The sequence below is a fragment of the Siphateles boraxobius genome, unplaced genomic scaffold (genome assembly GCF_051911475.1).
Source record: "Siphateles boraxobius isolate OS27281-9 unplaced genomic scaffold, OSU_SipBor_1 119, whole genome shotgun sequence".
NCBI lineage: Eukaryota > Metazoa > Chordata > Actinopteri > Cypriniformes > Leuciscidae > Siphateles > Siphateles boraxobius.
In genome coordinates, this window is record NW_027508721.1 from 4,492,979 (window position 1) to 4,517,192 (window position 24,214).

Genomic DNA, 24,214 nt, shown 5'->3' on the forward strand with positions numbered 1-24,214 from the left:
TCTCATAAGCTGATTTGAAATGAATCCATTATGGAAATATGCTTTTTTTTAAAGCCTATTGATATTGATATTTTGAAATTATAACATTTATATATTTCATAGATAATATATCAATTATTTATATATTTTAATTATAACATTAGTCAGGTTATGTCTAATAATATCAAATATGTTTTTGGATTACACAATGGATTCAAAAACAAATAAATTAGCAAATATTCATACATTGTAGTAATATTTGATATATATACATTGGAATTCCTGCTTATAAATAGACATAATATTTGAGCAGTTTCACTCATAACATAATATTTTTTATTTCTTTTGTTTGCTTTTTCTCTGTTATTACAAATATTATACAGCAGTCCACCCGTACAAGCCTGAAATATTGGGTGCAGTGCACACATCTTCCTTCCTCTACATTTCATCTCTGTTATTTGTTGAATTTGCTCGCCCTTTATTCTTAACCTATATGTGAAAGCTTTTAGTGTTTTATAACCTGATCACACACACACACACACAAACACACAAACAAACACACACACACACACAGGGGCGTCGGACTGGGGGGGTAAAGGGTACCGAGTACCCAGGGCCCGAGGCGGGGGGGGGCCCTTAGAAGTCAGTTTTCTATACATGCATATAAATGCACTAACATTTGTATAGCATTAATGTACAAATAAATAAGTTCCTGTGGAAAACTAAACTTGAAGTCAGGCACTGGTGTGGTACAAAAAAAAGTCTTTTTCATGCTGTGCTGGGCCCCACCACCCCTCTCGAATCAATGTAAATGGTACGACCCGCAGGTCAGGTGCTTCTGCTGCGGACCCGCGGTGAATCAGTTGATGAGACAGGAGCTGGAGTGAGCCGTGTTAGGAACTACAGGGGATGTCTTTCCTTAAGAAAGGAAAATCAGGGGCTCAAAAACGAAAAGAAAATAAGATTAAAGAGAGAAAGGCAAATGAGGGCAAGCAGTTGCTCTCTCAGTTTTTTGAAAAGAAAGGTGAGCTCCAAATGCATCATCGAGCATTGACATTGTTGTTTTAACATAAATATCTACTCCAGGTAGAATAGCATACATTTATGTTCGTACTCTATTTGAATAATATACCAATACTTTATAGTATCACACCCCTACATAGCGAGCAAACAATGTTTCTGGGTAAATAACAGGGAGTGAGAAGCAGACGGAGGCGGAGCTGGGAGCTCAACACACTGCCACTCCAGGCAGCGGCGCAGCTTGTCTCCTCTTCTGCTGCAGTTGTCCCAGTTGCATATTTCCCTCCGTTGTCAAAATCTAACACCCGCGAAAACACAGATCGTTAGCGCCTATTTTACCGCATTGTTATGCAAATTAGCTCGCCCACGCTCTTACATTAAAGTACAGGATTGTTCTCAGTTTAATGCACATCTTAATGATTGAAAATGACTTATTTTAAAACGTAACTGACTGAATGTCTAGTTTGGCGGTTAGTGTACCCTGTGATTCTATAGTCTGCATTTATTTTAAACAGACAAATAATCATCAATTAACTTGTACTTAGCCTACACTTTAAAAAAAGGTATTGTTTGAATACCTTGTTGAATCCATATATTTCAGTTGCAGACCCTGCTGCAGCAGCAGGCCCCTCATCATGGCCAGGTGAAAGCAGTGACAGTGAGGTGAATGTGACAGTGAGACAAGGTGAGCTTTTAGCGGAATTGCCTGTTTTAACACTTAGTAATTATTAATTAAGTGTTATAAGAGGAAATAAGCAAAATGGGTACATTGTTATTGTACACATTGAAACTTTAAACTGTAATTATTTCCTCTTGTAGCAGAGGCAGAAATAGAAGATGAGGTTGATATTCATATAAGTGATGAGAGGGAAAGTGAAGATTGTGATGAAGGTAGTCAGGAGCAGGAGGACAGAGCTGAAGAGGAAAGAGAAGAGAATGAGAGACTTAGGGATACTGGTGAGGGATTGTCAGAGGACCCAGGATTATGGCCAACAACTCTTACTGATAAGCACAGGAAAACTATTGTTCAAATGCTAGCCAGTGAAGGTGGAGCAAAACCTGGTATTGGAAATATCACACCTAAAGATATGGAGGGCAAACCATTCCCAACTTACCTTCAGTATGCAAAGTCCGCTAATGGCCGTGAGAAAATCAGAAGAGATTGGCTTATATATAGTGAAAGTGCAAAAGCTCTATACTGCATCCCATGGCTGCTCTTCTCTCATGAGCAGAAAGCACCACCAAAAAGTGCACTAAATAGCAAAGATGGGCTTAAAACAGCAAACAACAGATGGAAAAAAATGTATGAAAAGTTTCCAAAACATGAGACACATGCCCCCCATAATAGCATAATAGCAGTGCTATTTGAAATGGAAAAGTTTTTCTCATTTGGTATGGTCATTGTTCAGAACTGCTTTACAGTATATTTGATTTAGTCCAGGTTTGGACCTGCTAGACCTTTTGTCATCTCAGTAAGTAGTACTTTTGACAATAAAACAAAAAAATATTAATCAGAGTGTGGCTTATTTTGTTTACATTTTAAGTGTTTTTATGATAAAAATGCAATACCCCAACCCACTGGTATCACTATGATATTTGGTATGGGGGCCCAGCAAGATGGTTTGTACCCAGGGCCCAAAATTTGGTGCTACGGCCCTGCACACACACACACACACACACACACACACACACACACACACACACACACACACACACACACACACACACACACACACACACACACACACACACACACACACACACACACACACAAACAAAATGAAAACACATTTCCCTCTTAAATCTTCATCGTAAGAGGTGCAGTTAGAAACCATTATAATTATAACCTCTACAGGGATAGCCCACATATTGACTGTGGTCCCATCAACCTCTTAAGATTCGATATCCAGCGGATCTACAGATGCATAATTTATTGCCACAAAACACATTCATACAAACAAGTGTTCTGATTGCACCTGATAAAGACTTTTTGGTAGCTTTATAGGCCTTCTCGATATCCATCTGTGTTTTCAGAAGGCTAACTAATTAATCATTAACAAAATACAGCTACCTGACACTATACACTTAGCTACTATTTACCCAAATGAAGGAAATTACCTATGCTTTTAGTCTTCAGAGTAGCTTTTAGTTGGTCTTTGAGGCTTTACTTGTGGCCGCTGTTAAAGTCAGTTCTGAATGATGGTCATGAGTTAGATTTTTTTAATTCTCCCATGTGCAGTTCCTTAGGTAATGGGGTAGTAAAGGATTAAAGGGATAGGGTAAAAGTACCTATTAAACCCATCCAAATCTAAGTTTAGCAGTTTTTCATAGATATTGACATTATTTGTAAGAAAAATCGTTTGTTAAAAAATGCAAGATTAATCTCTCATTTGAAAATGTATTAATTAGTTGATGTAAATTTTACAATATAAAATTAAGATATTTGTCTGGCATGGGCTTAACTGGTATTTTGGGACCATTTAAGTGTTTCAAAATAAGCCCACATCATGATTTATTCACAAAATGTGAAAAAATAATAGATTTTTAAGATATAAAAGATCAATATATGTATTCAGTGACAGGGAAGTATTTAAAAAAAATCCTTTTACAAATGTTTGATTTGAGCCCTGGGTGGGATGGGTAGCTGTTAGTGGCTGGGGGTCCAGACCGGTGGTTGGTTTGACTCTGGAGTTGTAGCTGGAAGTTTGACTGGGTGTATCTCGGGAGCCAAGCCGAGTTGGGGCTCCATACTCTGGGCTTAGGGGGGTCTCCTAGTGGGCCCCCCATGCCCGAAGTATGGAGCCTTAAGTTGGCTTGGTTCCCGACTTGTCATTTCTCAGTCCAGACTTTCTGGCATCCGCCTTACAGTAAACATATCTTACATTTTTAAAGGAAAACATTGTCTTTTTTCACCATTACTCATTGTGGAATGATTTAAGCCCACCTTATGTATTTCAGTGAGAAATCCCTCTAATTACAAACTTTGATTAACTTCGAGTGAAAGTGTTTAATGATAACATTTCTTTGTGTGCTTTTACCTTACTAACATCTTACTTTACCTTACTTACTACCTTAATTTACAACTATATTTAGATAGGCCTACAAATTACACACATTCATTCAAATGAGATCCTACTTTCCCCACAGTCCCGAGCCCCTGGGACCTACTGGTTCTGAGATATCGCCATTTCCTGTCCATCTTTGACCAGGCATAATTCTGGGCAGTTCCTTAGGTAATGGAGTATTAATGGATTAAAGGGTTAGGCCAAGTTCGCCCAAAATGAAAATTCTGTCATTATTAACTAACCCTCATGTCGTTCCAAACCTCTGTGCTTTACCTGTAGGCTGCAGGTGATGAGCAGGAGGAATGCTGGAATTGTAGCTTAGAATGTGAGTGAGAGAATGTAGCAGCGAGTATTTGTCAAAGAACATGATTGTACAATCCATTCCAGAAGAGCACCAGGGCACCAGATGGGAGAGCTTAAGGAACTCCTCCACATTATCCTCCAGCCGTCGGGAATCTTGGGAAAGGGAGAGGAGCATTACAGCAGGGTGAACTGGATACACTGCTGCGAAGTGGAGCTTGTTGGATTAATTCTGTGATTCTGAATTCTGTCACAAATAGAAAAGAACGGACAACAGAAGTGGATTCAACACAGAGTTTTAATGAGGAACTTCAGGAAAACACAACACAGGAACCGAAGGCAATGCTTGATAATCCAAACTTGTAAATTAGCTGAATTTAAAGTCTTTGTATCTTTTCCACAGGTAATCGGGCTGGAGAGGACTCCGAGGACTGCTGCGGGAGCTGGGTGAACAGATGGCGGATGAATAGTGAGTGAACAGGCAGGCCGTCAGGTAAGTCCTTCTTATGGGTGAGTGACAAGACCAGACCATCTGCGTGACTGAGGTGTGTGCTTAAATGTGGTGATGGCTGAGTAAGTGCATGCAGGTAATGAGCTGGAGGAATGCTGGGAATTGTAGTTTAGAGTGTGAGTGAGGAAGTTCAGCAGTAATGGAGGAATGGTGGACTCCTGACACATACGGGATTGGAATGATAGGACCCATACAGAAATGAAACATATATCAATATATGTAAATTACATATATAATGTCAGTGCCCATGTATGTCTGCTGCCTATATGAGAATATATGCACAATTCATATATATATATATAAAACACATAGACATATATGAAACATATATTTCAAAATATAGCAAAAATGGCCGTTTTCATGTAAGTGCTATATATTTTCCCGTATATGCACATAAATATATGTAAGACGCATATATGTATATATGCATATATGTACTTATTTCAATACATCAGTATCACATGCATGTATGTTTACATACATTTATTGAATATGGGGGAAACAAATATGTATGTCACATATTTATACTTAATGTTGTCCATATATGCAAGAAAGCAATACTATACTGTAATATATACAGATATATGGTATAATATATGGATGAACTCAAATATTTTCTTCACATGTTTCAGGCATATATTGTGTTCTCAGATAAGTAAAATATATGTATAGATATATGTCATGCTATTTAAAATAGAAGTACATATATGGCCATATATTACATTTTTGTATGGGAGGGTGAGTAAACAATGAAAGAATTTGATATTGAAGTGATCAAAAATATATTAAAAGTGAAAGTAAAGACATTTATACTGTTGCAAAAGGGCAAATAAATTAAAATAACATGAATAAATTACATTTTAAAATATATTGAAATAGAAAACCGTTTTAATGCGCAAAACAGAAAATAATATAAAAGTCCACACATGACAAGGGGAACACAAGACAGGAATCATGACGTTAACTTTGGTAGGTTGATTGTCTAAAGGTTTATGAACTAAAATTTGCATAAAAGATTGAGGTATATTAAATTGTATAAATGTCACTATGTTTTTCAATAAATTAAGAAGGGTGGGCAAATTTGATGAAATCTTTGCTTCATTATCATTTACACCTATTTCTGTATGTAAATCAGGTAATAATTGTAACATTCTTCAAAGCTTAATTATTCAGTTTGAGACTAAAACACAACACTTGAGTCCGTCAGTCTTGTAGTGTGTGGTAGTGGATCTGGTAACCAAAACATTATAAGCTGTTGAACTGTCACCTTTGAATTGTCAAGACCTCCAATTGACTTTCCCTGTAAAAAGTGTGAAAAGTCACTTTAGATAAAAGCTCAGCTAAATGGTTGTTTACATCCTGTCCATAGTGCTTTTATATCAGCATTATAGTCACTCAGAACACCAAAGCACAGATAAACCTCTTTCCAGTATTTCATCTTCACTATATTTTGTGGATGTATCTATCTATGATCCTGGTATATCTATAAATATTGCAGTGAATTGGAATAGTGAAGTGGCAGAGTGGACAGAACTATGGAGACTTACCTACTATTTCTAGTGATGTGGAATCTTTTTTTTATTCTGCCAAGGAGTCTGAATCCGGGGAAAGACAATGGGATGCCCTGAAGTGCTCCAATATACACTGTATTGATTTTACCACATCCAATAAACTGTGCCTGGAATAAGTCCAAGTATTTTCAAATGAACTCTGAGACAATGGACTAAAACAAAATAAGGTTCCTTCAGGAAACTAAAGCATTTACGCTCCAAAATATGCATATTATGGCCATAAATTCATAACAATATATATTATATTTTTAACAATATTGTCACGTGTCTGTCCTGTCTCGTATTGCACATGGGTGTCTTTGTTATGTTGGGCCATGTGCTCTTGTCATTGTTTGATCCCTCCCCCTCGTTACCTGATTAGTGTTTGAGTTCTTCCACCTGTTCCCTCTTGATTTGTTCCCTATTTAAGTCTCTTCTTGTTTGCTGTCTTGGTCGGATCTTTGTCTTATGTTACCCCTGTTCCTTGTGATGGTCTTCGTGTTCTTGGTCAGTGTTTGTCATTCTAGTTCAGTTCTGTTTTATGTTTCATTGATTATGTTTTCCCCCTTGTGGGTTTTTGCTTTGTGTTTTTGTTTTCATTTGTTAATAAATATCCTTTTACTGCACTTGAGTCCTCTTCTCCACTTTTTGTAAATTGTATCGTGACAGAAAGATCCGACCACTTGTGGACTCAGCAGCATGGAGGACGAGGAGTTTAACTGGGTGAATTTGGATAATTATATGGACGACGATTACTTGGATTGCCCGGACTACACCATCGCCACATTTGGGTCAACCCAATTTTCGTCCATCTGTAGGGACAGCTCAGGACCTACTTCTCGCCGTCAGGGACGGAGAAGGAGGAGGAAATGCCCGTCTGCCCAGCGAGAGACTGTTCACGTCCCGTCTGCCCAGCGAGAGACTGTTCACGTCCCGTCTGCCCAGCGAGAGACTGTTCACGTCCCGTCTGCCCAGCGAGAGACTGTTCACGTCCCGTCTGCCCAGCGAGAGACTGTTCACGTCCCGTCTGCCCAGCGAGAGACTGTTCACGTCCCGTCTGCCCAGCGAGAGACTGTTCACGTCCCGTCTGCCCAGCGAGAGACTGTTCTCGTCCCGTCTGCCCAGCGAGAGGCTGTTCACGTCCCGTCTGCCCAGCGAGAGACTGATCACGTTACGTCTGCCCAGCGAGAGACTGATCACGTTCCGTCTGCCCAGCGAGAGACTGTTCACGTCCCGTCTGCCCAGCGAGAGACTGTTCACGTCCCGTCTGCCCAGCGAGAGACTGTTCACGTCCCGTCTGCCCAGCGAGAGACTGTTCACGTCCCGTCTGCCCAGCGAGAGACTGTTCACGTCCCGTCTGCCCAGCGAGAGACTGTTCACGTCCCGTCTGCCCAGCGAGAGACTGTTCACGTCCCGTCTGCCCAGCGAGAGACTGTTCACGTCCCGTCTGCCCAGCGAGAGACTGTTCACGTCCCGTCTGCCCAGCGAGAGACTGGTCACGTCCCGTCTGCCCAGCGAGAGACTGGTTCACGTCCCGTCTGCCCAGCGAGAGACTGATCACGTTCCGTCTGTTCAGTCTGGGACAGAGCCAGAGATCCACTTTGGCGTGGCCGCCAAGGTTGTGACGGACTATCTGGAGCGTCTGGCTCGGATCTTGGAGATGCCAGTCCCTGCTGTTCCGGTCCCAGAGGCAGAGCCAGTGCCTGTCCCAGAGGCAGAGCCAGTGCCTGTCCCAGAGCCGGAGGCAGAGCCAGTGCCTGTCCCAGAGCCGGAGGCAGAGCCAGTGCCTGTCCCAGAGCCGGAGGCAGAGCCAGTGCCTGTCCCAGAGCCGGAGGCAGAGCCAGTGCCTGTCCCAGAGCCGGAGGCAGAGCCAGTGCCTGTCCCAGAGCCGGAGGCAGAGCCAGTGCCTGTCCCAGAGCCGGAGGCAGAGCCAGTGCCTGTCCCAGAGCCGGAGGCAGAGCCAGTGCCTGTCCCAGAGCCGGAGGCAGAGCCAGTGCCTGTCCCAGAGCCGGAGGCAGAGCCAGTGCCTGTCCCAGAGCCGGAGGCAGAGCCAGTGCCTGTCCCAGAGCCGGAGGCAGAGCCAGTGCCTGTCCCAGAGCCGGAGGCAGAGCCAGTGCCTGTCCCAGAGCCGGAGGCAGAGCCAGTGCCTGTCCCAGAGCCGGAGGCAGAGCCAGTGCCTGTCCCAGAGCCGGAGGCAGAGCCAGTGCCTGTCCCAGAGCCGGAGGCAGAGCCAGTGCCTGTCCCAGAGCCGGAGGCAGAGCCAGTGCCTGTCCCAGAGCCGGAGGCAGAGCCAGTGCCTGTCCCAGAGCCGGAGGCAGAGCCAGTGCCTGTCCCAGAGCCGGAGGCAGAGCCAGTGCCTGTCCCAGAGCCGGAGGCAGAGCCAGTGCCTGTCCCTGAGCCGGAGGCAGAGCCAGTGCCTGTTTCAGAGCTGGAGCCCATGTCGGTTCCGGACCCAGTGTTTGTGTCTGTATTTGTGTCTGTTCTTGTAACTGTTTCAGTTCTTGTGGCTGTTCCTGAGCCGGTGTCCGCTGTTCCTGAGCCGGTGTCCGCTGTTCCTGAGCCGGTGTCCGCTGTTCCTGAGCCGGTGTCCGCTGTTCCTGAGCCGGTGTCCGCTGTTCCTGAGCCGGTGTCCGCTGTTCCTGAGCCGGTGTCCGCTGTTCCTGAGCCGGTGTCCGCGGTTCCTGAGCCGGAGTCACCGCCATGGCCGCCCGAAGGGTTCTCACCGCCACGGCCGCCCGAAGGGTTCTCACCGCCACGGCCGCCCGAAGGGTTCTCACCGCCACGGCCGCCCGAAGGGTTCTCACCGCCACGGCCGCCCGAAGGGTTCTCACCGCCCTGGCCGCCCGAGGGGTCTGCTCCGCCCTGGCCGCCCGAGGGGTCTGCTCCGCCCTGGCCGCCCGAGGGGTCTGCTCCGCCATGGCCGCCCGAGGGGTCTGCTCCGCCCTGGCCGCCCGAGGGGTCTGCTCCGCCCTGGCCGCCCGAGGGGTCTGCTCCGCCCTGGCCGCCCGAGGGGTCTTCACCGCCCTGGCCGCCCGAGGGGTCTTCACCGCCCTGGCCGCCCGAGGGGTCTTCACCGCCCTGGCCGCCCGAGGTGTCTTCACCGCCCTGGCCGCCCGAGGTGTCTTCACCGCCCTGGCCGCCCGAGGTGTCTTCACCGCCCTGGCCGCCCGAGGGGTCTTCACCGCCCTGGCCGCCCGAGGGGTCTTCACCGCCCTGGCCGCCCGAGGGGTCTTCACCGCCCTGGCCGCCCGAGGGGTCTTCACCGCCCTGGCCGCCCGAGGGGTCTTCACCGCCCTGGCCGCCCGAGGGGTCTTCACCGCCCTGGCCGCCCGAGGGGTCTTCACCGCCCTGGCCCCTCGAGGGGTCTTCACCGCCCTGGCCGCCCGAGGGGTCTTCACCGCCCTGGCCGCCCGAGGGGTCTTCACCGCCCTGGCCGCCCGAGGGGTCTTCTGGTTTGCCCTGGGTGCCCGATGGACTGTCTGCTTCGCCCTGGGTGCCCGATGGACTGTCTGCTTCGCCCTGGGATGCCCGATGGACTGTCTGTTTCGCCCTGGCCGCCCGATGGACTGTCTGCTTCGCCCTGGCCGCCCGATGGACTGTCTGCTTCGCCCTGGCCGCCCGATGGACTGTCTGCTTCGCCCTGGCCGCCCGATGGACGGTCTGCTTCGCCCTGGCCGCCCGATGGACGGTCTGCTTCGCCCTGGCCGCCCGATGGACTGTCTGCTTCGCCCTGGCCGCCCGATGGACTGTCTGCTTCGCCCTGGCCGCCCGATGGACTGTCTGCTTCGCCCTGGCCGCCCGATGGACTGTCTGCTTCGCCCTGGCCGCCCGATGGACTGTCTGCTTCGCCCTGGCCTCCCAGGAGTAAGCGGTCTGTTCCTCCCGTCCCGCCCTGGTCTGTCCCTCCCGTCCCGCCCTGGTCTGTCCCGCCCTGGTCTGTCCCTCCCGTCCCGTCCTGGTCTGTCCCGCCCTGGTCTGTCCCTCCCGTCCCGCCCTGGTCTGTCCCGCCCTGGTCTGTCCCTCCCGTCCCGCCCTGGTCTGTCCCTCCCGTCCCGCCCTGGTCTGTCCCTCCCGTCCCGCCCTGGTCTGTCCCTCCCGTCCCGCCCTGGTCTGTCCCTCCCGTCCCGCCCTGGTCTGTCCCTCCCGTCCCGCCCTGGTCTGTCCCTCCCGTCCCGCCCTGGTCTGTCCCTCCCGTCCCGCCCTGGTCTGTCCCTCCCGTCCCGCCTGATGGAGCGTCTGGTAGCCGCTCCGTAGGGAGGGGGTAATGTCACGTGTCTGTCCTGTCTCGTATTGCACATGGGTGTCTTTGTTATGTTGGGCCATGTGCTCTTGTCATTGTTTGATCCCTCCCCCTCGTTACCTGATTAGTGTTTGAGTTCTTCCACCTGTTCCCTCTTGATTTGTTCCCTATTTAAGTCTCTTCTTGTTTGCTGTCTTGGTCGGATCTTTGTCTTATGTTACCCCTGTTCCTTGTGATGGTCTTCGTGTTCTTGGTCAGTGTTTGTCATTCTAGTTCAGTTCTGTTTTATGTTTCATTGATTATGTTTTCCCCCTTGTGGGTTTTTGCTTTGTGTTTTTGTTTTCATTTGTTAATAAATATCCTTTTACTGCACTTGAGTCCTCTTCTCCACTTTTTGTAAATTGTATCGTGACAAATATGTATTTTTTTTTCATAAACATAAGATGTGAAAACATTAACATGCAAACCTTACATTCTTGTGTTTTTTCCTTATTATAATATGTAAATCAGGTGTATATTAAAACAGTAGTGCAGATATTATTTTACTTCAAAACAATAATTGTCACTTCAAACTATTTCCAATCACCAATTATTTCCAAACTAGCCATTTTAGCCATTATTCAGTCAAGTGTTAGGTACAAAGTCAAGAGTAGATATGGACTTTAATATACTGTAAATTACTAAATTCTAAATACCTTTAAATTTCTGTAAAAACATGAATGACAGATATTATCAATTTCTTAAAAAAAGCAACAGGTTGCAAAGAGAATCATAAAGATACTGTAGTTATGAGGATTTATTTCTCCTCTAAATCTCTAGAGTCTTTTTGACCACTTGAGAAACACTGCTCACAAATGTATAGGGATTCATAAAACAAGCCACAGTTTTGATCTAATATTCATAATGTCTGTGTGTGGAATTTGCTCACACACAGATTTACTCTGTCTGTCTTTCTGAAGAAAGGATGTGGAAATTGATCAATTATTTCCAATGAGCAGAAGTCAATAACTGACACAAAGGGACGAAGTGCTCAGGGACCAGTTTTATTAGATTTTTTCCTACTTTTGTGGGTATGATGCTAATGGCTGAGTGCTGTGGGATATCCTGTGTTTCGCCCACACACACATACTGAGGTTTCCAATTGCTTCTCCCCACAGAAATGCATCCAAACGTCTAAGAACATGCTGTATTTATAATTTACCAACTGTACTTTCCGGGAAACTTAAGCTAAAACCAGTGTCACTTACTGTTTTCTTTTCACTTTTTGGTTTTTTCAATTTTTTTATGACAGTGGTGGTAAAGACCAACTTACTAACTTTATTGTAGTACAAAAACTAGTTTGGGACTGCTATTTAATAGCCTTCCCTTATAACACTTACTTCATCATCATCATTTGGTCGAGTCCCCTGGTATGGTGCTTGACAACATGTTTCCACAATCCTCGATTCTTGGCGATGCTGATGATCACTTTTGTTTCCTTTTCCCTTTCGACAGGGGTGAGTGACTGACTGCTCTTCGCTGCGGTGAGAGCTATTTGATTTCGGGCTTTTTGACTTTTGTTGTACTTGTCGATATACCTCCGGATTTTGTGTCTGAAGGTTAGGTGAGGGGCTCCTCGCTTGTTCTTATCACTGACTTCTGAGTGATAGATGGCGTAGATGTGTGCTGGTTTGTTCAGTTCAATGCGAAGACAGTGGCCCACGGACTCTAGCTGTATCTTGCGGATGGTCACGCTGACTGGACGTTGTTTGAGCACTTACTTATTCATCAGTGTTAGTGATATTTTTACAATGTGTAAAAAAAAATTGTTCAATAATGCATGATTTTTTAAATTGCCCATGGAATCATTAAATCTCATTTTAATTTGATCATTTGTTTTATTTAATAGCAAGAATAGGTATACAATACATAGGTAAGAGGTGCAGAGACCCTCATGCATTGCTGACCTCGCCTTAGGGCATAATAATGTGAGTCAGGACCGCTTCAATGATGCTCTCTGTTGGTCAAAACATGAAGTTCACAAATGGACAACAAACTGCTGTATGGTGGAGGGCTTATCATGGTTTGCCGACTTAAAGGGATAGTTCACCCAAAAATGAAAATTCTGTCATTAATTACTCTCCCTCATGTTGTTCCAACCCCATAAGACCTTCGGTCATCTTCGGAACACGAATTAAGATATTTTTGATTAAATATCATAGCTGAGAGCTTGATCACTCCTCCATAGGCTTCTTAAGGGATTGACACTGGCCAGCCCCGAAAAGTTATTAAAGACATCGTTAAAATAGTCCAAGTGACTACAGTGGCTCAATCTTAAGTTTATCAAGTAGGGATGGGCATGATTAATCGACGATCGATTATTGATCATTAAGAATTTCGTCGATCAGGTTAATTTGTTATCGATTATCATTAAACTAATGCTGTTGCGTTGCGTAGTGTGAGTGGAAAGTGAACGTGTTCCCCGGGCTGGTCAAGTTAGTGCGGAGGTACCTGTGCATCCGGCAACGTCAGTCCCCTCAGACCGGGTGTTTTCAGCGGCTGGACTGAAGCCTTGTTTACACTCGACGCGTCCGCACGAGCGCGAATGTGAGCGCGGCAAAAATGACGTCATTGCGGTATTCGGTGTTTCACAGACGAGCGCGTCGAGTATAAACGCCTCGTCTGTTTGGGGAGGTGCGCGAGCAGTCTGCGGAGACTCGCGCTGCAGAGCCAGGCGAAAGTGTAAACGAGGCTTGACGGTCAGGTTGCGGTCGCGTCTGACCCCAGATCATGTCATCAATGATGCAATGCAATGATCTTTCTCAACAAAAATCAGTAGACTGGTGTAGAAGTTGTATGTGAGTTACTAGTTATTTTTTATGAGGCTTTGTTAAGTAGCCTAGCCTAATTGATTGTTACTGTAGGTAGGCTAATCTCTCACCCTCTTTCTCGACTCCGTTCTCGGATAGTTTTGAGTTACATTTTGACAAAACCTGTCAGATCTAAGAATTATTATGTTTTTGGTTAAGTTATTGTTTAACATGATTTTTTATTATTATTTATTATTTTGGAACAAACGAGGGTCTCTGTTTAAGAACGCCAACTCGCAGCTGCAGGTTCCGTTGCTTTCGAGCACCGCCGCGCATATATCTTCAAGTTTAGCCTAACCGAACGTCCAGTTTTACTGCCACAAGTTGATCATCTTGTAATAAAGATCTAATCGAGGAAAAACAAACTGTATGTTTGTATTTTCATTGCATTTTTTAATTTATAAAAAGTTAAATAAATAATGAATTTGAATATAAAAATATTAATGATTAATCGATAGTCGATCGTTAATTCTCCCGACGATCGACTAAGAAAATTTAATCGAATGCCCATCCCTATTATCAAGCGACGAGAATACTTTTTGTGCGCAAAAACAAACAAAAATATGACTTTATTTCAACTATTCATTTCCTTCTCTGTGGGCCTTGAGTCAGTTCACTAGTGTTATAGCGTAAGCTTCTGTTGATATACGTCACCGATATGCAGTAAACAAGTCTGTTTTAAAACATGCACACCTGCAAACAAACACCGTTTTTATGGCGACCAAAATAAAGCACGAAAAGAGATATTTTCTGTCTGTAATAAATGTAGGCTGTGTGCCCACTATGAAGTACACACCCCTGCACATAAGCACTGTCCCCACAGTATCAGTTTTCCCTCCGGCTCACGCTGGAGATGTAATAAATGTAGATTGTGTGCCCACTATGAAGTATGCACCCCTACACATAAACACTGTTCCCACAGTGTCAGTTTTCCCCCCAGCTCACGCTGGAAATGTAATGAATGTAGGTCGTGTGCCCACTATTAAGTACGCACCCCTGCACGTAAGCACTGTTCACACAGTATCACAAACTCTAAACAACTGGGCAGCCGGGTTCCAATCACAAAGCGGCCCATCCCCAGACTTCATTCAACCCCTAGCTATGCGGGCCAAGGCCTGGGAAGCTATCCCCGGAAAATCAAAATGGGTGTTGAACTTAATTAAACGAGGCCACTCGCTACAGTTTGCTCGCAGACCCCCGTGCTTTCTAGCTGTGGTCGAGACATCGGTGAGAAGCGACACAGCTCACATCCTTCGCACCGAAGTGTCAAAACTGTTAATGAAGGGGGCTGTAGAGCCATTTCCACGTTCCAAACAGAGATGGTGGCCTCAGGCCCATCTTAGACCTCAGACACCTGAACAAAGCGCTTATGACACGCCCGTTCAGAATGCTGACAACCAAACAAATCATTGTGCAGATTCGCGAGGGGGATTGGTTTTTATCAGTGGATCTAAAAGATGCTTACTTTCACATTCAGATAGCACACCATCACAGGCCATTCTTGAGATTCGCCTTCGAGGGGCAGATCTGGCATCCCCGTTCCGACTTGTGGGCCCTCCATGTATGGCCCCTCAACGGTATCCGGGAACCTTCTGGATAAGGTGCTAAATACCATTAATGAAGCAAGAGCTCTAAAATGTTCAGTGTTCTCCAGTTGGTGCACAGTCCTGGTGCACAGAACCTGGACTCCCACTCATGTGGAGTGACAAGGGTTCTCTTCTTTCTACAGGAGCTTTTGGACGGGGGTCCCGCCCCCTCCACGCTCAAAGTATATGTGGCGGCCATAGCAGAATTTCACGCTCACGTGGCCGGGCAATCACTGGGAAGAAACCAGTCGTGTGGTTCCTCAAGGGGGCCAGAAGGCTAAACCTGCCTCGACCCCCCTCTATACCTATTTGGGACCTTTCCTCGGTCCTGGAGGCCATGAAAGGGGCCCCTTTCGAGCCACTTCAGTCTGCTGACCTGAAGCCGCTTTCACTCAAAACTGCTCTCTTGCTAGCACTGGCATCAGTCAAGCAAGTGGGTGATTTGCAAGCACTCTCAGTGAGCGCTTCCTGCCTTGAATTCGGGCCCAACGACTCCAGAGTCGTCCTTAAGCCAAGGCACGGATATGTTCCTAAAGTGCTCTCGACTCCGTTAAGAGCGCAGGTCATTTCGCTGTCAGCTCTTCCTTCGACAGAAGACGAAAGAGACGCGAACCTACTCTGCCCTGTGAGGGCTATTAGAGTCTATTTGGAGCGTTCTGCCCCCTTCAGGCAGTCAGAACAGAGGCAGGCTGGGCCTCAACGTCCACATTTATGAGGTTTTATAATATGAAAGTTCCTACTTTTCAAGTGAGAGTTCTTTCCATATGAATAAAGTTTCAAGCACATTTTCACAATTATAAGCCCCAACATCTGTCTGGTCCTGGGTAGACATGGACTACGGTTCTTTTGCCATAGGTTCGTGGAGTTGCCGCAGCACAGCCAATGAGCTAAGGAGCTCAGATGTATGTCTGCTGTGCAGCTGCACTGCATTTTAAACTGCGTTTTCCCATAGCGTGAGCTACTCACGCAATACTCGTTCCCTACTATCAGGGAACGTCCTGGTTGCGTATGCAACCCACCGTTCCCTGAAGGAGGGAACGGAGGACGTAGTTGACGGTCGACTGAATGGGGATCTCGCTAGAGAGCCTATCCTCTTCGAGTACTATTGAACGAGCCAATGTAATTGGCGTGCGTGATTCGCATCACACACTCCGCCCCTGCGGCGCGGGTATAAATACGGAAGTGGATGCACGCACTAGTTGCTTTTCGCTGAGGAGCCGAGAGTAACCCGGGGTCAGCGGTGGTCCAGCGGTAGTGGCAAGGGGACTACGTCCACCGTTCCCTCCTTCAGGGAACGGTGGGTTGCATACGCAACCAGGACGTTCCCTTTCAGTCGATAACGTCAGACGTAGTCGACGGTCGACTGAATGGGGATAACCTTTGAAAACGCCACTAACGCTGCCACCTTCCAGTGCCTAAACCAAAGCCTCCTGATGCCCCCACAAATTTAAGGCGGGGAAGGACAGGGCTTAGGCCAGGGAAGTCACTGCTGTTCCTACAGGACCACTGGGAAAGCGTTCCCCGTACATTGGAAGGAAGGGATGCTGCGGAAGCCACATCCAACCCAGAGGGAGGTAACGTGGAGAATACACATATGAACTGGGCGGAAACCAGGCAGTCTAACATATGGAATGTCACTGGGGTGGCTCCAGCCTAAGACGGGGGGAGACACACCGGACAGTGACGGCAGAGAGACTCTGCCGAGGGAAGACACGGGCTCGCCGCAGGGAGCCGTATCGTGGAAGAATACACATATGGGGTCGCCGTAGGGACCGCAACATATGGACCCAGCCTAACACAGGTTCCACACTGCTTGCGAGTGGTAGGCCTAACACCAGACGTTCCGCACGTCCGACGTCGGAGGGGTGTGGAGGAACTCAACAGGGTTCAATTTTAAGGGAACTCAACTGGAGTAGAAAGGCGCACGTATCCAGTCCATAGGAGGGGAATGGTGCAGCAAGCCGACACTTGAACCGGGCTCACGGTGAAACTGGCTTCATGAGAAGGGAGCCCACGGGAAGCAGCGGTTCAACTAGGTGTCGTCCAGCCCCCAACTCTAGAATCTGTTTAGCAAAGCATATCGTCAACGCCCAGGCGGAGCACTTTACACTCATCATAGAGGAGCTCAACACCTAAGTGGACATGTTGCATCTCGGATTTTTACCGAAATGAAGGCAAGCACTAAGTGCAACTTTGCAGGGAAACAGCCTTCCCTCTCTGCTGAGTTCCAACAGATATTTGTAGAGCTGGTCTGAGGTCTATGGCTTGCATTCTGTACAAGTCCAAGCGAACGGACAGAGAAGCCAGGGCTGGATCTGCCTGCTCCAGGGCAGCGCTTGCAGGCTCACCACCTGCTCCTATTACGGGAGAGGTAGGAACCTTGGGCACAATCCGAGCCGGGGTCTCAGCTTGTGAGAGTTAGCCGGCCCAGACTCCAGGCACAATATGTTGACCGAAAGCGAGCAAGTCCCTACCCTCTAGTAGAGACCACGCGAGCAGGAGAACTGATATAACAGAATTTTTAACTCACTGCCTGCAGTGGCTCAGGGGCGGTCTCTGCAGTGCAGTCGCACCAGGGACAAGGCCCAAGAGGATAAAGAGGGACGCAAGGATTTACAAGACCTTGCTCCTCAGGAACCTGACGATCAGAACGTGCTTCTGCACACTTCTGCAACATGATGAGCGTCGTTTAAACACCGAGGCAACATCATTTTGAGGGTGAAGGAAAACAGCCTACTCCAACCCATTTTGCAGGAAAGAGAGCACTGAAGTGATCGAAAACTTTCAGGATCTCCTCTGGAGAGAAGACGCACTCAACGACTAGGTTCCACTTCTAAAGGCGTAAGCACGCTACCCATTTCTAGGGGGTGCTCGCAGAAGTGATGGTAACTATCACATGTCCCTGTGATAGCCACCTAAACCTCCGCGTTCAGATGTAAGACCGCCCGGAATCTCCGGGGGAAGAACGCGGGTGCCATCGTGCCCCGTCCCTGAAAGAGTTTTCAGGGGATGTCAGGAAGGCTGTCGATGGGAACCAGGTCTAGTTGGGCCAATAAGGGGCAACTATGAAGACCTGTTCCTCTCCTGACTTGGCACGTAGGTGCAAGCGACGGGCGCAAAAAGACAGGAGCATTGCCCAACACAACATGTGAAGATCACTGGGCTTCAGGAGCATTTTCTGCTCAGCACTTGAGTGTGATAAGTTCACTGAGCTTCAGGAGCATTCCTGCTCAACACCTGAGTGTGATAAACTCACTGAGCTTCAGGAGCATTTCTGCTCAACAGTTGAGTGCGAAGAACTTCACTGAGCAAAAGGAGCATTTCTGCTCAGCACTGCGTGTGTTGAATTCACTGAGCTACAGGAGCATTTCTGCTCAACACCTGAGTGTGATGAACTCACTGAGCTACAGGAGCATTGCTGCTCAACACCTGAGTGCGATGAACTTCACTGAGTTTCAGGAGCATTTCTGCTCAACATGAAGTGTGATGAATTCACTGACTTGAGCAGGCGCAAGGCGACCATGAGTCGCAGTCGCTTTTAGAAGGCTCACTGGGGTTAAACGCATTTCTGCGGGCCCCTGGGGCAGCTGAGAGCCAGTGTTTGTCCAAGGGTAGTCCGCTCGGTTTGTACAAACACTGGCAGGAAGACGAAACCGGAGGGGCAACTGAGCGGCCCCGGAATGGTCATGACCCAGCTGGACCCAGGGGATGGAGTCTCCACTTGCCCTGGCTATAACTGTCGTGAGGCTCGATGGCGGCACGATTGAGTAGAGCGGGAAGAGTGGAACAAAGCGTCCTCAGAAGCTTCTGACTCCAAGGAGGAGGTGACGGGTGAGTTGTGACATGCAAGGGAAGCTTGCGCAACGGTCGCAATGTCTAACAACTCGAGGTACGAATGCCCGTGTAGTCGAGGGTCGAGGGTTAAAAAATGCCCTTTGTACATGGTCCCTCTGTTGAAGAGGGTTTGGCAGCAGACCGGGATGAACTATAGTCACACAGGGTGAGCTGCTCTGCCACGGTCACCTCGGGACTCGATCGTGAAGCTAGCGCTGAAGCGGTTACATATGGAAGAAGCCAATGGCTGCAACTACCATATACCCCAGGAGCCTCTGAAAGTTATTTCAGTGGGACCCTTTCTCACTTCAAACACCAGCTGAACACATTCTCATTGGAGAGACGTGTTAGACCGAGTCCATCTCCAAAACTGAAAAAGAGATACTCAGCCCGTGGGCGAGATTACTCTCTTCCAGTTGACCTGAAGACCCAACGGGCTCTGGAGCACTCGAAGGGAAGGACACTGTACTGATACTCCACCCTTACACGCAACCCACAGGATGGCCTGCGGTACGGAAGGTAGAGATCTGTTTTTAAGCACATGTCTTTCAGGTCGGAGCTGCAGACCAATCTTAGGCCAAGATGGTCACGACCCACCACCTAGTAGCACGAAGAACGATTTTACAACTGGCTTTCGTACCGGCTGGAGGAGCGGCTATATCAAATCCTTCGCCAGCAGGATAAGATAAGCACGCACAAGTCAGGAGCACTGCTCAACACTCGGTGTGATGAATATCACTGAATTTTCAGGAGCACGTCTGCTCAACACCTAATGTGATGATTATCACTGACTTGAGCGGGGTAGCCGAGCCTGAGGTGGGGCAGCAAAGTAGAGAGAGGTGTGTTAGTGTGCTGTGCAACACTTACCTGTCTCCACTAGCGGCAGGGGGCGCGTGAGAAGGCGGATGACCGGGTCCTCGAACGCACCAAGCTGCCTGCTGGCGACCAAGGGGGAGCTGAGGGGTGTAAGGCTATACAGGGTCACCCCCGCCAGACTGGCCCTCTTGGGACCCAGGAACAGATGAAATTGCTCTCTCTTTGAAGTGTGGGTACCGCTTGTTCCGCTTTCTTTTTTTTTTTTGGGAGCCAGCGGCGGAACAGACACACACACAAACAAAGGCTCCACCCGGCCCTCACCCGGGGGGAGGGAGTGATCGTGCCACTCCAAGAGCATCTCATCCATTCCTAGGCGGCCCGCTCCGGAAAGCTTCCGCTGTCGCTTGACACCTGGCTTGGCAGCGCCTGGAGCGGGCTGGGCGTCTCTACTGCGGCCGGCTCCATGCTGAGGCCTGGGTGGAGGCTGCTGCGGAGGGCCAGCAGGAGCGGCGGCCGGGGAACGCCCACGGCGACGAGCAGGCGGAGGAGCTTCCACCGGCGGCGGGTGGAGGCAGCAGCTGGCCACCGGGGCAGGATGTGCCGGATGACCTCCGTCTGCGCTTGAGCGACAGAGAACTGTTGGATGCAGTTCTCCACCGCGTCGCCGACCAACCCAACCTGGGAAATTGGGGAGACCAGGAACCGAACCTTGTCCACATCCGCCATACCAACCAGGCTGAGCCAACGAAGGCGCTACTGGACCACCAAGGTGGACATCGCCAGACCGATCACACACGCTACGACACTCATGCCCCGGAGGGTGAGGTCGGATGCAGTGCGGTGCTCACCTATGAGCGCACAGTCTGGATTACCCTCGTGCATGCCATGGGTGCCCTAGCCTGCAGCAACGCCATGGCACGCAAGAGGAAGCGGCTTGCCCACAGGCTTTGTAAGCTCTGCCCGTTGGAACGGACGAAAACTCACAGGCCTTAGGGGGGAGACGAGGATCCCCCCAAAAGGCAGCGGCCGCCGGACACAGGTGCACCTGTGTCGACAGACCGCTCCAATGGAGGGACACCTCGCAACCCTTCACCGTTCCTCCATCAAGGGTAATGAGGGGGAAAAGCTATTCAGGCAGTTTCTGGCAGAGAAAGATGCTGTTCACCACCTGATAAGCTCTCCATGCATTTCGGGAAAGAAAGGCACTGGGGCGGCGAGCTGAGAACCAGCGCGGCCCGCCCCAAGATACCAAACTCCAGATTCCAACCGAGACTGAATGCAGCCGAGTCATCATCTCTAGAAGTCAGCTCACCCTCCGATGCTGCAATCGGCGTCCTGTCCTCCAGGGGAGCCCCGAGTGAAACCGCTGGCCCACCCATTACAGATGGACCAGCAGACAACACAGGAGGCTCCAGTGGTTGCAGTGGAAGGGAGGAGTGAGGAGCCCACAGGGAATGGTTACCGGGCGGGACATCCAACACTATCCTCTGGTCACCCATCCCACACAGCACCCGAGGGTGGGGCATGGTAATGGGGACTCGCTCTCCGCGAACGAAGGCGAGTCTCGCCCTCAACACTGCGACAGTCATGTTCCCACAGTGAAAACATAAGCTGTCCACAAAAGCTGTCTCAGCGTCCTGTAAGCCCAAACACGTGACACAACAGTTGTGACCATCAGAGAGAGACAGGGAACGACCGCACCCAGAAATGCACGGGCGGAATGACATATTGAAAAAGACGCAAACGCACCCGTGTTGCTCTTTCAGAAAATAGGACCGTCACCAGTGCCGGAGCACACAGGGGAATGACCGCGGCAACACTGAACAGAGAACTGAAACAGTGAAGCACTCACTTTTCCGCCCTCTAACCAGCCATCAACACACACAAACATTTAGAAATTTGTTGCTGTTAAAACAGCAGTTGAGAGCTCAAAGCTCGCGATCACTGCTGCACTCGCGCTGTAGAACACCAGCACTGGGAGAGTCTTCCTGAAGAACACCGACACACTCGCTCGTTGTAGACAACAGCACTCTCAGAGACATCAAACGATCGGCTCCGAAGCGAAAGGCAACTAGTGCGTGCATCCCCTTCCGTATTTATACCCGCGCCGTGGGGGCGGAGTGTGTGATGCGAATCACGCACGCCAATTACATTGGCTCGTTCAATAGTACTCGAAGAGGATAGACTCTCTGGCGAGATCCCCATTCAGTCGACCGTCGACTACGTCTGACGTTATCGACTGAAAGGGAACCGAGGTTACGTTAGTAACCGAGACATTTTGCTCGGAGAGGCAACGTTTTTGCTGTTTGTTCTTTTTTTCTTTGACGGAGCAAAAACAAACAGAATGTGTCTATCAAAGTTTAGTAATTTGTTGTTTATTGAATTGTTGTATTAAATCAATGCCACATTTGTGCTGCAGACGTAAAAATGGCACTCTTGGTTGTGTAATAACTCATATATCATAGACTTATATGTTATAAATATAGCCTAAAAACAGGAACTCATTAAATTGATTTTTTATTCATTATGATGACATTTCTTCCCCGCTAATGGTGTAATGTACGGAGCCCCTAAAGGGACGTGGTGGTGGATTTTAAAAAATATATATTTTGCGTTCCCTTCCAAAACTTTTGCGTTCCCCCGAGAAACATTGCGTTCCCACGTAAAACCTGTTGTGAGCTCGAAAAGGCACTTCATGTTTAATGTCCCGCTGGCAGTGCTTCTGAGATTCGTACGTTAATGGAGCGTTTCATAGTGTTTGAATTTGGTTGGACTCAAATATAAAGAAATGCGGTCAGTGCTTAATTCAATTAGTTTAGTGAATTTGGCAATATATTCACATAGGCTATTCGAAGTTTCCGGATATCCGTAAACTAAACGTTAAAACACAAACGACACCTATTTACAATCACAGTAACCAACGAGCTACAACCCAATTTTCCTCAAAACAAGCTTTATAATATAAATTTGTCTCTAAACAGCCGATTGAGGTACAAGTCCGAATAAGATGCCGTCTGCAAAGTGCAAATCCCAAGACCTTTCTGCACATTTTATATTATTAAACATATTCAATAGCTTCACTGTTACACACTGTACTGTCACCAAATTCAGTTCACACATCACTGCTCTCCTGCTGGTTATACTACAATACCTAGTTTGATAAAAATGCACAATTTTTATGATTATTTATTATGAAACAAAATCAACAACTTCACCCTTTTTAGAAAAAATCTTCAATAACTTCACACTGTTATACAGTGTAATGCCATCAAATTCAGTAAGCAAATATAATTCAAAAGCTATGGTTGTAACTATTATGTTAGCTGTGTACGGTACCAATATAATTTGTGTAAAGAATAGTCCTACTTATTTTTTATGTGCAATTACTTCCCAAACTAAGTGTTTTATAACCAACATAAGAGCAGTGATGTGTGAACTAAATTTGGTGTGTTATAGTGAAGTTATTGAATATTTTTCATAATATAAAATGTGCAAAAGCACTCTCAGAAAAAAAGGTACAAAAGCTGTCACTGGGACAGTACCCTTCAAAAGGGTTCTAATATGTACCATTTAGATACTAATATGTACACTTTTGGTACCAATATGTACCTTTGAGGGACCAATATGCACTCTTTAGGTACAAAGGTGTACCTTTTGAAAAGGTACAGCCACAGTGACAGCTTTTGTACCTTTTTTTCTGAGACGAGTGGACACCATTGATGTGTAAACTGAATTATTCTTTAACCAGATTGATGCATTTAACCTTAAAATGTACAAACTTTTCTTGCGGGGGAGCATGCCCCCGAACCCCCCTAGATGGACAGAGGTCCACCCAACATAGTTTTACAAAACCCTATGGTTAAGAGCGATCATTTATGAACTTTACTCCAGCATAGTTCAACAAAGTTACTTTTAAGTCAGTAAAACTTTTGATGCCAAATTAAAATTGGACAAACTATATTTGGCCTGTCTAAGGGGGGCCTACAAGACATTGTGCCCAGGCCTCTGAATTCTTAATCCGGCCCTGCTTCTACGTCTCTTTACTACTCTTAGTTCCATCCTGCTGTCCATTTCCTTTCTGTTTATGTCTTATTACAATTTCTCCTCTTATTCTTTCCACTATGCCCTCCCATCTATTCTCCCATCTCATTTTCCCCATTTTACTCTTCCTATGGGCTCCCCTTTACTTAAACTATCCCTTCCTCTCCCCCCATCTTTTTCTACCTGTTCCACTCTTCCAGACTATTCAGCGTGAAGAGTGTGTGGTTATGGTTAGGGTTGGTTACGATCTAGGGCGCCCTCTGCTGCCCTACTTCCAGCTTCACAAAGTCACCTGGGAATCCCTAATGCTAAGCATCCCAGTAGCATACTAATCTAAACTGAAGTAAATGGTCCCACTTTTTACTTTTTAAGTGATTTTAAATAATCACTTCATTAAATGCATCAATCACCATCATATAAGCT

The 24,214-nt window shown here is 47.4% G+C and overlaps 1 protein-coding gene across 1 annotated transcript in view; it reads left to right on the forward strand.

Annotated features, from left to right (window-relative positions):
* The first annotated feature begins 4,734 nt into the window (after positions 1–4,734).
* Positions 4,735–24,214, forward strand: part of kitb (KIT proto-oncogene, receptor tyrosine kinase b) — a 57,381-nt gene continuing 37,901 nt past the window's right edge. The window contains exon 1 of the mRNA XM_077204663.1: positions 4,735–4,857. The gene's annotated coding sequence lies outside the window, so the exon portion shown is untranslated. The remainder of the gene's footprint in view (positions 4,858–24,214) is intronic.